This window comes from Sorex araneus, chromosome 1, assembly GCF_027595985.1.
Source record: "Sorex araneus isolate mSorAra2 chromosome 1, mSorAra2.pri, whole genome shotgun sequence".
In the NCBI taxonomy this organism is placed as follows: Eukaryota; Metazoa; Chordata; class Mammalia; order Eulipotyphla; family Soricidae; genus Sorex; species Sorex araneus.
In genome coordinates, this window is record NC_073302.1 from 156,468,275 (window position 1) to 156,482,946 (window position 14,672).

Genomic DNA, 14,672 nt, shown 5'->3' on the forward strand with positions numbered 1-14,672 from the left:
ATTTAATGCTCTATTTGATAAGTTGCCCAGAATTAAGTATCTTAACCAAGATGATATTTCTATTACAAAGACAATTCCATTTGCTGGGAAGACCCTTTTCTTTTTCTTAACTTCATAATGAAGAAAAAGTACCTCATTTAAAAAGATGTTTTTTAAGTGCCTCTTTTTCATTATTAAATATTTCATTCCTATCAATAAAATTTTAATCTTCCCTCATTAACTACCAAGTGATGACAATAACTTTTTTATTTTTATATTTTTGGCCACACCTGGTGGTGCTCAGAGCTTACTCCTCACTCTGCACTCAGGAATCACTCATGGTGGGGCTCAGGGGTGTGGGGTGCTGGGAACTGCACCTGGGTCAGCCATGTGCAAGGCAAGCACCCTACCCATTGTATTATCACTCCAGCCCCCTGATAACAGCTTTTTAAAATTATTTTTCAGTTTTGCTTTTAATACCATTCATATCACAAAGTAAATGCATCGATGGTTTGATGTTTTATCATAAATTTAATACATACGATGAAAAAGGAAAAAGTTTCCCTACTATTATCAAGATTTCCATAGCTCATCCTTACTAATAGTAAGAAAGCCAATACTCTTAACCTCCTGATACAAATGCATGGTGACAGATACAAGATCAATCTTATTAAAAGTGTATGACTTCATTTCAAAATGTATAACAAATCATATTACTCAAGTTGAAGAGCATTCTATAAAATTGGCACTCTTTATAAATACAAAGACCAAACAACAGAATAGAGAAAATGAAGAAGAAACAATTAAATGTTTTATGAAATTCTGGGTAGGTTCCTAAAAAAGAAAAGGGACACCAGTAAGAATTGAGGTCTTTAGTTTAGTTAGTAAATTGCACCCATGTTATAAATTTCCTCATTTTGCTAATTATGTCACGTTTGCTCAAGATGCAAGCATTAAGGGGAGCTGGTAACTCAACAGTTTTTGCAACTTTTCTACCAGTTTAACCCTAGTTTAACATTATTTTTTTTTCTAAATCTCTTAAGTAACATGACCAGAAAAAAAAAATCAAATGATAAGCTATCAGTTTAACAACCCATTTCTATTCTTTTTTAAAAATTTTTTTTTTGCTTTTTGGGTCACACCCTTCAATGCACAGGGGTTACTCCTGGCTCTGCACTCAGGAATTACCCCTGGCGGTGCTCAGGGGACCATACGGGATGCTGGGATTCGAACCCAGGTCGGCCGCGTGCAAGGCAGACGCCCTACCCGCTGTGCTATCACTCCAGCCTCCCCATTTCTATTCTTGAAGCTAATATATTTCATGTTTTTAAAATATCTTTTCTCCAGAAGAATACTTTTCTGAATCATACTTTCTAATCAAAGTATGCGCTGAGAAATTTGTTTTAACCTAATTACAGTTTAAAAAAAAATCTGACTTTTCCTCCTAAGGTTAAGTTGTATTTGTGTGTTGTGGTACTGGGAGTTGCATGCTTGTGAAGCCAAGGATCAAGGTGATATGGTATGGGGTGGTGTTAGGGGTCAGATCTAGGACCTCACCCATGCAAGACATGAACTGGACCACTGAGCTATACCCCCTGTGACTGAGATAAACTGTATTTTTTTTTTTTTTTGCTTTTTGGGTCACACCTGGCAATGCTCAGGGGTTACTCCTGGCTTATGCACTCAGGAATTACTACTGGTGGTGCTCAAGGGACCAGATGGGATGCTGGGAATCGAACCCAGGTCAGCCGAGTGCAAGGCAAACGTCCTACCCGATGTGCTATCAATCCAGCCCCTGAGATAAACTGTATTTAAATGGACCCTTCAATAAGACAATGAAAATCAAACTGGATTAGTTAAATACTTGCTAAATGCAGTATTAAACCCATGGAAAATGTAGATAAGAGGAAAAAATAATTTTGAACGTTTCTAAAAATTCTTTTGTCAAAGATTATTTACTTATAAAGTAAGATACCACATCTTTCTACTAGATTAGAAGGTGAGTGTTTGATATTTTATTTCTCTAGGCTCTATTTTATAGTCTGTAAAGTCCATGAAAAATTCAAGAACTCGTCACTCATCACAATGATTTGAATAATGACTGTGTGATCTCTCCCTAGACTCACTTGGACGCTCAGTTCCTTGTGCGTCAAATAAGTTCATTTAAAAAAAATATTTTAAAATATTTTTTTAAATATTGCAGACAAGTTCATTTAAAAAAATATTTTAAAATATTTTTTTAAATATTGCAGACAAGTTTTGCACTCTCCAAATGTGAGCCACCAGTTGGCTGTAGTCATTTAAACTGCTCCAAAAATAATGATAATAATAATAATAGTTAAAAATCCAGCTTCTCAGTCCCAAGAGTCCATTTCATGTATTTAGCAGTCACAGTGGATTTTGGCTACCATAACCCATAGTTCTGGAAATCAAACCTGTGGTTTACACTTTCAGTGCAGGTGTTTATCCACTGAACTACAACCCTGGGCAGAGAAGCGCTCTTTTAAGAAAAGAATTAAGAGGGAACAGAGTCAGAATGGGGCCCTAATCCATTCTGACTGGACTCCTTCTGGATTAGGATGCAGAGACCCACACAGGCCCATCAAGTAAACACACCTGAAGACAGCATCTGCAAGCCAAGGAAACGTGTTAGAAAAGTCAATCCCTCGGGGCTGAGCAATAATACAGTGGGTGGGACATTTGCTGAGTTCCATCCTCAGCATCCCATATGGTCCCCTGAGCACTGCCAGGAGTAATTCCTAGGCGCAGTGCCTGGAGTAATCAATGAGCGTCACTGGGTATAGACCAAAAATGGGAGAAAAAAAGAGAAAGGAAAAAAAAAAACCCTTTATAGTATCTTCCTCTGAGAAACCTACCCCAGACAACAGCAACAAAACAAATTCCTGTTTTAGCCACCCAGTCTGTGACATTTATTAGTTTATTAGTGCTGCCCTACAGAGCAAACTAATAGAACTGTCTCCCCCCTTTTTACGTAGTGTACGATATCGGCCTCTAGGGGGGTGCTAGAATAGAGGGAGCTTGGCAGTCATGGGTACAACTAGGGGTGTTTCCAGTCTGCTTAAACAAAGTAGATTTCCGGGGGGATGCTGAGTAATTATTTTCTGAAAAGGGTTGGTAGGCTAAGTAGCTTGAGAAATCTCTAACCTGTGTGTCTGTGATACTGTGATTTATAAGTAAGTCGTATTCAGGTCTTTGTCTATAGATCCTGGCTCACACACATCTGCCCAAAACCTTGGAATTTCCTAATAAAAGTAATGGGCACATCTTCTGATATAATACTTTGGGGAAAGTATTTTTGTTTTCTTTTGGAGGGTCTTTTTGAGTTGGCAGTACTCAAGTCTACTGTTGCAGTGCTCAAGAGCGGGTCCCAGCAGTGCTCAGCAATCAAACCTCCATGCTGTGGTTTTTGGGTGGAATCGAACCAAGTACTGTGGAATTGAACCAAGGTCTCCCTCATCCAGAGCACGCACTCTAGCCCTTTGCACCACTGGTCTTTTTTTGCCTTCAGTTCCTGAAACTGGTTCAGAGCTATAAAGATTAAATTATCTATCATCTAAGGACCAGGAGGTCTGCTCCATGGCTTGGAAAATGGCCTCACATGCTGGAGGAAAAGACAGCTCAGATAGGGAAGGGAACACCAAGTAAAGGATGTTGGAAGGACCCATTCGTGCCAAAAGTAAACTATAGACCGAACACGATGGCCGCTCAATACCTCTATTGCAAACCACAACACCCAAAAAAAGAGAGAGAGCAGAAGGGAATGCACTGCCACAGAGGTGGGGGTGGAGGGTTGGGGTGGGGGTGGTGGGAGGGATGCTGGGCCCATTGGTGGTGGAAAATGGGCAATGGTGGAGGGATGGGTACTCGATCATTGCATGACTGAAACACAAGCATGAAAGTTTGTAAGCCTGTAACTGTACGTCATGGTGATTCCCTAATAAAAATAATAATAAAATTATCTATCATCTTATTCATAACAAGCCCCTTTCAACCAAAAGCAAGTTTGCCTTTACAGAAGATGTCTGGGAAATCCTGAATGATGGGAAAGCTGGCTATCAGAAAAAACAACCATGACAAAGAGGTTAGCACTTTTAGTCCCACAGCTGAAAGGGGCTTCTAAAGGGGCTGCAGTTACTTAACACTGTCACCATTAAGCAACTTCAGTCAAGCAAGTTGAGTGAAGAATCACTTCAGTCTATGTAGTCAGTTTCTATTAAAAAATAGAGAAGGACAAGGGTTGGAGAGAGTACGTAGGTAAGGTACTCGCCTTACACACAGCTGACCCTGCTTCAATTCGGGGACCATCTGCCCCGTACCCCAAGCTCGCCAGGAATAAGCCCTGTGCACTGCGTGTTATGAACCTAAAACTAACTAAATAGGGTTCTGGAGAGCTTCCAGGCTGTTATACGGGACACACCAACATGTCACGGTGTGAGGCCCCAGTTCCACAGAACAGGAGCGTGAGGGACTGATTCCTGAATAAGGTGGGGGCCTCCACTGCAGAAAAACCATAAAGTTTGGACAGAACTTTTCTCTACTAAAAAAAAAATAATAAATTCTAAGTCACTGGGAGAAGGGAAGTCAATGTCAAAGTCCCCAATCCTGTTACTCCTACCCCTACTCCTGTAAGCATAGATGAAAATCCATTTTAGCTGGGTAGCAAATAGGAAAATAAAACTCTGTAATAACAGAGAAGAACAGTTACCCTCATCTCAAGACAATCAAAGATCGGGGGCTGGAGCCACAGTACAGCGGGTAGGGCATTTGCCTCCCAAGCGACCGACCAGGATTCAAATCCCAGCATCCCACATGGTTTCCTGAGCACCGCCAGGAGTTAATTCCTGAGTGCAGAACCAGGAGTAACCCTGTGCATGGTCAGTTGTGACCCAAAAAACAAGAAAAAAAAAATGACTATCAAAGATCTCTAAATTGGGAATAGGGAACAGGATTTTTCCACTTAAGACCAATGAAAGGCTGGATTTATCTACAACTAAAAGAGGTCCAAATAGGATCAAGGATAAAGTTCCACCCCTGAGAACTCAAAGGATGCAAAGCTTAACCAAGAGGGAGGCAGGATAAGGATAAAAAGAGATTCCTACGCTACCCCCACCAACTAAACTGATAGTCTTTTACTAGGGGAAAGTCAAGAAATAAAAGACAGATTCCCCTCTGAGACATACAAATTGAAAATACTGAAGTGGAGAGGAAAGCACGAACATTAATAAGAACTATCTACCAATCTGTTCCCATCCCTAAGCACACGGTAATGCTAGAGGTATTGAAAGCCTCTGATATAAACACAGTAACCATAGCAACATGAATTCAAAGTCAGGTCAAGCTCTGAGTTCACTGGTCTGACTCCTATGTTAGGAGCCTAGCAGAAGAGTCATTCATGGGGCCGGAGCGATAGCACAGCGGGTAGGGCGTTTGCCTTGCACACGGCCGACCCGGGCTCGATCCCCGGCATCCCATATGGTCCCCTAAGCACCGCCAGGAGTAATTCCTGAGTGCAAAGCCAGGAGTAACCCCTGAGCATAGCTGGGTGTGACCCAAAAAGAAAAAAAAAAAGAAGAGTCATTCATTTACTGTCATACACAAAGTAGTCTCAGTGAAACACTATAGAATGTTCTGTTCTTAAAAAAAAAAAAAAGGGAAAATAAAAGAAATATTCTTAAGAAACAAAGTGACTAATAGAATTATACAGAAATGACCCCAATGTCAGATATACCAAACAAGGAATCTAGAACAGCTAGGATATAGGCCTTATGGGTGAATTTCAGCTGAGAGATAAAAAGTATGTCAAATGTAAATGCTAGAAATAACTGTAATAATAATAGATGAAGAACGTTTTTGACAAACTCAGTGAACTAGAGATGTAGCTTCATAAAAGCCAGTAAACTCAAAGCCAGACTAATAGAAATTTGCCAAACTGGAACATGTGTGGGGAGTGGGGAGAGGGATAAATTTAAAAAGAGACAGAGAACCAAGATTTCTACATATTTTGGCAATGTAAAACTGTTTAAGAATGAATAGTGACTCGGGGCCGGAGCGATAGCACAGCGGGTAGGACGTTCAACTTGCACGCGGCCGACCCGGGTTCGATGCCCGGCATCCCATATGGTCCCCCAAGCACCACCAGGAGTAATTCCTGAGTGCAAAGCCAGGAGTAACCCCTGAGCATCGCTGGGTGTGACCCAAAAAGGAAAAAAAAATGAATGAATAGTGACTTGAGGTAACATGCTAATTACTTCAGAGAGAATGAATCTCACAGTGTATATGGATATTAACTTATTATGTCACACACTTTAAAGATCCAGCTGGAGAGACAGTACAGAGGGTAGTGCAATTGCCTTGCATCGATCTGTCCCAGGTTGGATCTGACACCCTATATGGTTCCCTGAGCACCACCAGGAATGATCCCTGACCACAGAGCCAGGAGTAAGCTCTGAGCGCCACTGGGTGTAGCCCCAAGACAGAAATAAAGAAGAGAAAGATTCCAGAACAATTCATAACAATATGAATGAAATTTGTGCTATTTAATGGTACACTAAAAATGATTCAGATATGAATTTTATGTTATGTATTTTAGAACAATTAAAAAAAAAAAGACTACATGCTGTAGGAGTCTATGTCACATCAGGGAAAAACTAAACATTGTAGGGACAAAAATCAAATGGCTGGTTGTCAAGGGCCTCAGAGAAAAATGACCACAAACTTGCAGAAGAGGGTTTGAACAGTGATTGCACGCTCCTTTACCTCGGTGTTGATGCAACAGTACCACAGACATTTGCAGAAACTCATTAAACTCTAATGAAGAAAGCATAAACTTACTCTATAAAAATACATATCATTAGAAAAACATCATCACACTGCCAAAAGAAAAAAAAGTTATTCAAGCACTCCTAGATACTCTTTCTGTGAATATAGGATTACAAAAACCAACCCCCCAAACTGGAAGGTCAGGTCTTCGACTGGGTGGAATGGTATCTAAGCTGCTCCATTCATGTCTGTGTTTGTTGGCATGGGAAAAGACTGGGTGGGCAGGAAATAGAATGGTTGTGACACATAATAAGAGAGTCAAAAATAAAGGAAGGAGGTGAACGAGCATCTGGAGATGCTGATAAGCAGTAGATAGGAGAGGTAGGATTACGGCGGCAGGGATACCCTGAGGAACGGCATAGGACACAGACAAGAAATAATTAAAACACATTTTGGACAGAAGGAAATAGAAACAGGGTCTCTAGAACAGGTTAAGTCTGATGTACAGAAATTTATATTCATGAATATGTCCTAAGTCTCTAATACAGTAAGTAGTGAAATATGGACATAGGAAATTTATCCAGTAGATTTCTATTATCCTTTTTCTTCCTTACAGTGTCCCCAAGAACAAACAATTGTACTGAAACAAGAAAATAATAAAGAAAATTGACAATGCAAATACATTTTTTGCATATTATGTAAGGCTACAAGAAACCAAACTTGAGGCTTAGTAATCCTGAAATAAGTACTCAAAAGAGATGTTCAACTTTTTCACATTTCAGCATTTTCTTATACTTAATTCCGAGGTAAACAAAAGTATATTTTCTAGGCTATCTTGTAATATCAATCCAAATTTTATCTTTGTTGGTAAATCTGAATCTTTTATAACATTCTTGCTCCTTATGTATGAGTAGACAATTTAAAAACTATCTTTTGAAAGCACAGTGTAAAAATACAGCATAGAAACCAGGATATTTTTGAGAGCTGTCAATTTTTCTGTTTTCTCTTATAGTCTCTCCATATGTTCCTTTCACTACTTAGCATACTAGAATATCCTATACAATCTCAACATACAATAAATTCCAAAGGCTATCTTAAAAGAAAGCTACTTGAGTTATACTGGCTATCACAGATCTGTCCAGCCTTATAAAAATGTAAAATATTTTGCATATATTTGCAATTTTGAGGGAGAAAGTCCATTTTAATTTTGGATGGGGGCAGGGAACTTTCACGAAGTTCTTAGGGGTCTTGAGGGCCTCTCCTGCTGATACTGTTAACCAACCTTTATAGTTCAATGTTAAGGCCCAGAAATGCAGAAGTATTAGGGGCTACCAGGGCTATCTTTCGGGGGCTCCACAGCCACCAAGGCCACACCAAGAATGCTCAGGATCAGACTCAGGATGCTGAACAGGCACCGAATGTATCTCTGATCCATCTTCCTAACTCAAACCTAAATTTTTATTGAGGGAGCATGATACTTAATAGTACTCAGGGTTTATTCCTGCCTCTGTGCTCAGGAGTCACTCCTGGGAACCATATGCAGGACCAGATCTAACACCTTGCCCACTGTACTATGTCTCCAGATCAATACAACCCTAATATTCTTATAAGTCTAATATCAACATTTTTAGTTAACATCTCACTTTTCAAGAATAATTTTCTAAAACTCTTAGGGTTTTCTAACTGCTGGTTTGGTCTTTTTTCTTTCTTTCTTTCTTTTTTTTTAAGGCCTAGTTTTATATTAAAGTGACCACAAAGAAACCATTACATTGCTTAGTAAATCAGAGAGATGGAAATATCACAGAGATTTCATGCCTGACTGCTAGAATTAAGGGAGAATAATTCTTTATTCTTGTGAGTGGTAAAATTTCCCTGCCTAAAAAAGAACTGCTTGTTTCCTATTGGATTCAGATCCGGAAATCAGATGAGGGAATTCAAAAACAATCTAAAAGAACACCATTTGAAAGTTTCCTAAAACTAAATTTTATCGTGTTCCTTTATAAGAGTTTGTCAAGAACAACAACTTCATAAACTTCGTCATGTAAAATCTAGAAGCACTTTCAAATACTAATCAGAGTCTAATGCATAAGCAACGCACCTATTTAACCTATGGGATGAACATGTATGTAAATGGTCATGAACTACAGCAAGCTGCCTTTCTGGGCCCAGGATCCACAACTAGGGTCTCTAGAAGGCAGCATTTACCATATGCTTCCTCTGCAGTAGGCTTTCCTATATGACACTCATATTGCTATGAGGTCACTTTTAACAATGAAAGCAAGACACATTATTGGAGACTCCACAATACTGCCTGCTCACAAGACCTGCCTATCCTTTTCCTGTCAATACAAAGTACCCAACATGCATTTCACTCCACTTGTGTGTCATTTTAGGAGCTCAGTGCTTCACACTGACCCAAGGTAGGTGCACTTAGAAACTAAGGTTTTCTTCAACAGTTCAGAGTCTGTATTTTTTGTTTGTTTATTTGTTTAAAACTTGTCATCATTTTAATTAAAAAAATTATTTAAATGAAAACAACAATGCTGCAATGTTTATAAACAGTATTTATTATGAAGAGGGCTTCAATAAGTAGAGAATTCAGGTCATGCCAGACAGTCTAATAAAAAAAAAAAAGATTTCTGTATAATGTATCACTCAAAGTCTCTATTTGCTTAACAAGGAGTCTCTTAGAGTTCACAGTAATGCTACAACTCCTTAGCTTTCTTCTCCTGGGGTCATCTTATTAGGTGTTTTTATTGTTCTGTTCCATGTCCTGCTGGCACATGCTTCTAAACACTGCCTCGTCTAACTTTGCCTTTCAATTGTTCACAATTTAGCATACACAGATAACATTCAATATAGAAAGACAGTTATGAAAAAACTGATCAAGGTATAATATTTGCTGGCAAGTCTTAACAGAGTCCTTGTAGTGAACTAGAAATCATTTGGTAATACATTGGGAGAAATGATATTTCAGGGCCGAAATGAAATTTAAATATGAGAGTGATTTGGAAGATAACCTTAGAGACAGTGAAGAAAAGCACTGTGTCATCAATGTCATTGGTGTCCAAAATAATAACAAAAATAATAATAATGTGTTTCAAAATGTAAACAGTAAGTCAGAAGAGTTGTACTCTGAAAATAATGAAGCTACAGGAACATCTTAAGTTAATGTTATATATATTACATGTGTACAAAAGTTTAGATACATTAATATCAATGCTTATGTAAATTTGAAGAACTGATATAATTTATCTTATTTTTCTTGGTAGAATTAAAAATAATGGCATCGTACTAAAAGTATCTAAGGCAGATAAAATACAGAATTTCTCTTAACTCTGATAAAGGAAACAAGACATCAGTAGATTTCTCTGGAGATATGAATGTAAAACAAATTATATAATTCATGTTTTTAATGGTCTAGATACTTATTATAAAGAACATACTAATATATATTATGAGGAATATTCTAATACTTATTAAGAAGAATTATAAAACAGTGGTTAAAATATAGGCCCAGGCATAACTAAAAACTAACACAATGTTCAGGTCAATTTATGTCAATAAAAAATAGCATAGACTCAGGAATTGCTGATTTGGCTCAAATCATGACTCCAGTCATCTGTTAATTATAGGACTTGGACAAGGTATAAAATTTCATTGACCTCAGTTTATTCATCTGTGAAATTAGGATTAAAACTATTTTCACTGTGTGAAAATGAGAAATAAATAACCTATGAATAAGTACCCTGAGAGAAAAGTGTATAAAAGCTACAAAATGTTAGTGTCTTTTCTATATACACAAGCAATAAAGAATCTTAAAAGAATCTTTACAAAGCTATGTAAAAAACCTAACTGACCTAACATTTAATATTTTAAGAGAAATATTTTTTAGTAGTGACACAAATTACAAATAACAAATAGGTAAAATTTAAACTAATGCTATATCAGGTGTGCACTCAGTAACTTTTATAGTCATTTTAGGATTATAGATGTTTACTTATATGAATTTTAAAACTTTGGTATAGATTTCAGAAGAAATTTAGCAAGTTAATGAAGGTATGAAGAAATAAGCAAACAAATGATTCTTATAAAGTAGTATTGATGGATTCTGATTTGATTCTGAAATATATCATTTTTATGTCATAAAAACATCTAGCATTTTAGGGAACTACCCTACATGACTTTAGATAGCACAAAAATTCCAGCTCAGCCCTAATTTTTAATAAAGACAAATGATTCATAAAACCAGTGAAAGAGCCTCTTAGACACAGATCAATGGAATGGAATCAAGAGCTCAGAAATAAATACACACATATATGGACAACTAATTGATGACAAAGGAGCCAAGAGCTTATAAAGGAAATTCTCTTCGATAAATACTTAGGAAAAGTGGACAGCCATAGAAAGGAATGAACCAGACACAAAAATAATCATGCCATATGCAAAAATAAACCCAACAGACCACCTCACACCATATACAAAAATTAATTCAGAATGTATTGAAGATTTCAATATAAGATCTGAAAGCAAGTAAGGGGAGACTGCTCCTCAACAGACCTAAAGTAAGCCCAAGTGCCCTGAGACTGAGCCCCAGTACATATTTCTCAAACAATACTAGGTCTGATGCTGGTGGCCCCCCAGTGCCTCTAGGCTGGAGCATCAAAACCATTAGTACCTGGACAAATGCCAACAGGAATAGCCCAAGAGCCCCCAAAAGATCTGAAACCACTGATAAACCGTGAAAAATACAACTCAACATCCAAAAACCATGTGCACCAATTAGAAAAGCTGAAGATTAAACAGACATTTTACCAAATAAAACAGTCAGCCAAAGACACACGAAAATATACCAATGTACATCACTAAGGAAGAGCAAATGAAAATCATAATGAGATTTCACCTCTTATCAGTAAGCACCACTATATATCAAAAAGTCAAGAAACTCTGAATGTTGCTGAGGATGTGGAAAAAAAGGAAATTTTTTGGTGCACTACTGATGGGAATTAAATTGGCGTCACACTACAGAAAACAATATGAGTCTTCTCCAAAAATTACAAAAGAACTACCATAACTACCATATAATCCAGAAATTTCAATTATTTGTCCATAATATAAAATCCAGAATATGAAAACAGGTTCAGAAAGTTATGCATTTCCATGTTCACTATAGAACAAAAAAACAACACGTGCCCATCAATGGAGGACTCAAGATGTGACCACATTTTTTTTTTCTGCTTTTTGGGTCACACCTGGCGATGCACAGAAGTTACTCCTGGCTCTGTACTCAGGAACCACCCGTGGCGGTGCTCAGGGGACCATATGGGATGCTAGGAATCGAACCCGGGTTGGCCACATGCAAGGCAAACGCCCTACCCGCTGTGCTATTGCTCCAGCGCCAAGATGTGACCACATATTGGTGGTTATCACATCCACATGTGAGGATCAGGTAGCATGATTGGTTAGAGGTAGAGGGAAACTTCTGGTGGGTGGTACGGTGTGGCATACACGGTTGTTGAGGTGTGAGCTGTACTGCCAAAACATATATAGTTTTTGAAACCAGTATTACCAAAAATTTGTAAAAAGCCCCCAGCCCCCCATCTGGCACTCATAATAGCAGAAGCTTATCTACAAGCTAGATTAGCTCTCCCTGCAGATGGCTCTGGTTCTCAGCACTTCTGTTCAATGGAATCAAGAGCTCAGAAATAAATGATGATGATTATAAAGTTGATGAAAGAAAAAGGAATCTCAGCCAATATCAGAGGAGCTAGTTTGGTTATATATTCTCTTTTATAAGTTTCCAAGAACCTACTGAGGACGTTATATGAGGTTCTACTGTATTGTAACATTCCCAGACAATGGTCCACTACTGTATAGCACAGTGCCTTGTGTGGTCTTTTCCAAGTAAATCAAGGTAACTATGACCAAAGAATGGGATAGGAAGATGAAGGGGCTACTAGAGGCACCAATTTCACTATTTATTCTTAGGACAGATCTTTAACCATGATGATCTAAAACCTCTACTGAATCCCTTTGAAAGTTTAAAGCAGTCTACTCATTTTTAGGTAGGAAGTGTGGATACCAACTTCTTGTTCAAAAATGAAACATTATGCTAAAGTTTTATGAAGGGCTAAGTTATTTTCTCAAACTGTTTCAAAGTATTTTATTATATATCAGACTATCACTACATCAGTGAATGTAGAGGAGATACTTCGAAGGGTTCGAGTACATGCTTCGCATGCAGAAGGCCAGGGGCCAATCCCTGGCACCAAATGGTTTCCTGAGTACCAGTGAGTATGGCTCAAAACCAAAAAGTTCTAGAGATTTACTTGGTCAAATAACAATTTTTTAAAAATCTGCCCATGAGTAACTACATATTAGAAGCACAAAAGGAGCTTTTTTGTTTGTTTTTGAGTCACATCCAGCTTGGTGGTTGGAGTAGCTCCTGCAATGTTTGGGGTCCCCTGTGGTGCTGGATATGGAAACCTGGGCCTTACCCATAAAGGCAAGTTCCCTACAACTGAGTTACATCTCTTGCCATGAAAAAAATTTTAATCATATACAATGTATTTACCCACATTAGCAAGCTGCTGATATAAATTACTTAATGAACATATAATTATTGGATTTTTTAGTTCTTCAGTTAAAATTCTATCTCTAGGAGTTTATAATTTAAATGAACATACAAAAGAATTAAGAGCTCACATACTAGTAAACATAAGAAACCAACCCAAGTGTCCGTCAATAGATGAATGAATAATGAAGATATGGCAACTACATAAACAAAATATATACATGCACACAATAAAATATTATTTGGCCATGAAAAAGGACAACCAAACATATAAAAACAGACTGAAAACTGTGGTTAAGTAGTGGACACTACAATCTAGATGTTGGTAAAAGAGTACAAACTTTCAGATATTAAATAACTAAGTCCTGCAGCCAGAGCACTAGTACAGTGGGTAGGGCACATGACCGACCTGGGTTTGATCCCCGACATCCCATATGGTCCCCGAGCACCGCCAGGAGTAATTCCTGAGTGCAGAGCCAGGAGTAACCCCTGAGTATTACCAGTGAGACCCAAAAAGAAAAAAAAAAAGTAAGTCCTAGGATCTAATGTACAACACAGTGGTTATAGTTATTAATATGCACTGCATACTTGAAAGTTGCTAAGAAGGTAAATATTAACTATTCTTATCACAAAAAAGAAAGTGGTAATTATGTGATGTGACAATGTGTTTGGTGTTGCAACAGTGGGTAAAATGTTTGCAATATGTCAAGTATGTCAAGTCAATCTATTGCATACCCTGAACTTAGTTACATATCAGTGTATCTCAATAAAGCTGGATAAAACAAAGACTAGAGAAACTCCGTGTAAATAGAGATCTAGAAAGCTGATTCTCATGAGTGCAAGGCTGTGGTTCAAGTGGCAGAACACATGCCTGTATGTGCTAGGCCCTAGAATCAGTCCCCCAACCTCAGCATTTCGGGGTTAGTCCTGACTCCTTAAGCTCTCCTTAAGTATGGTCCTAATAACTAAAATATTTTTTAGAAAGTGAGACCATTATGACAAATTCTGTGCAATTTGGACATTTCTAATTTTGGCGCTTGGGTTCTATTTCAAGATAAAATAATAAAACAAGTGCTTTTTAAAAATCAATGGATTAAAATCAGTGTTTTAAATTGTCCCGATACTAGGATCTTGACAGTTATTGGGTAACAAAACTGGTTTGTATAATTTCTAAACTTAAGTAACTAATCAGAAATGAATCAACACGATTGCCCCTCTTTCTGTTTATTAGGGTTCAAATCCAGGGCCCAACCATATGAAAGATAAGTGCTCCGGCACTGTGCTACATTACTAGCTATTTATTATCTCTTCTGGGTCTAATTTGGAGGGGGGGAACAGA

The 14,672-nt window shown here is 37.9% G+C and overlaps 1 protein-coding gene across 1 annotated transcript in view; it reads right to left on the minus strand.

The window, feature by feature from the left end:
* HOMER1 (homer scaffold protein 1) overlaps positions 1–14,672 on the minus strand; it is a 128,461-nt gene that overhangs the window by 35,349 nt on the left and 78,440 nt on the right. The gene's annotated exons all lie outside the window — the stretch shown is intronic.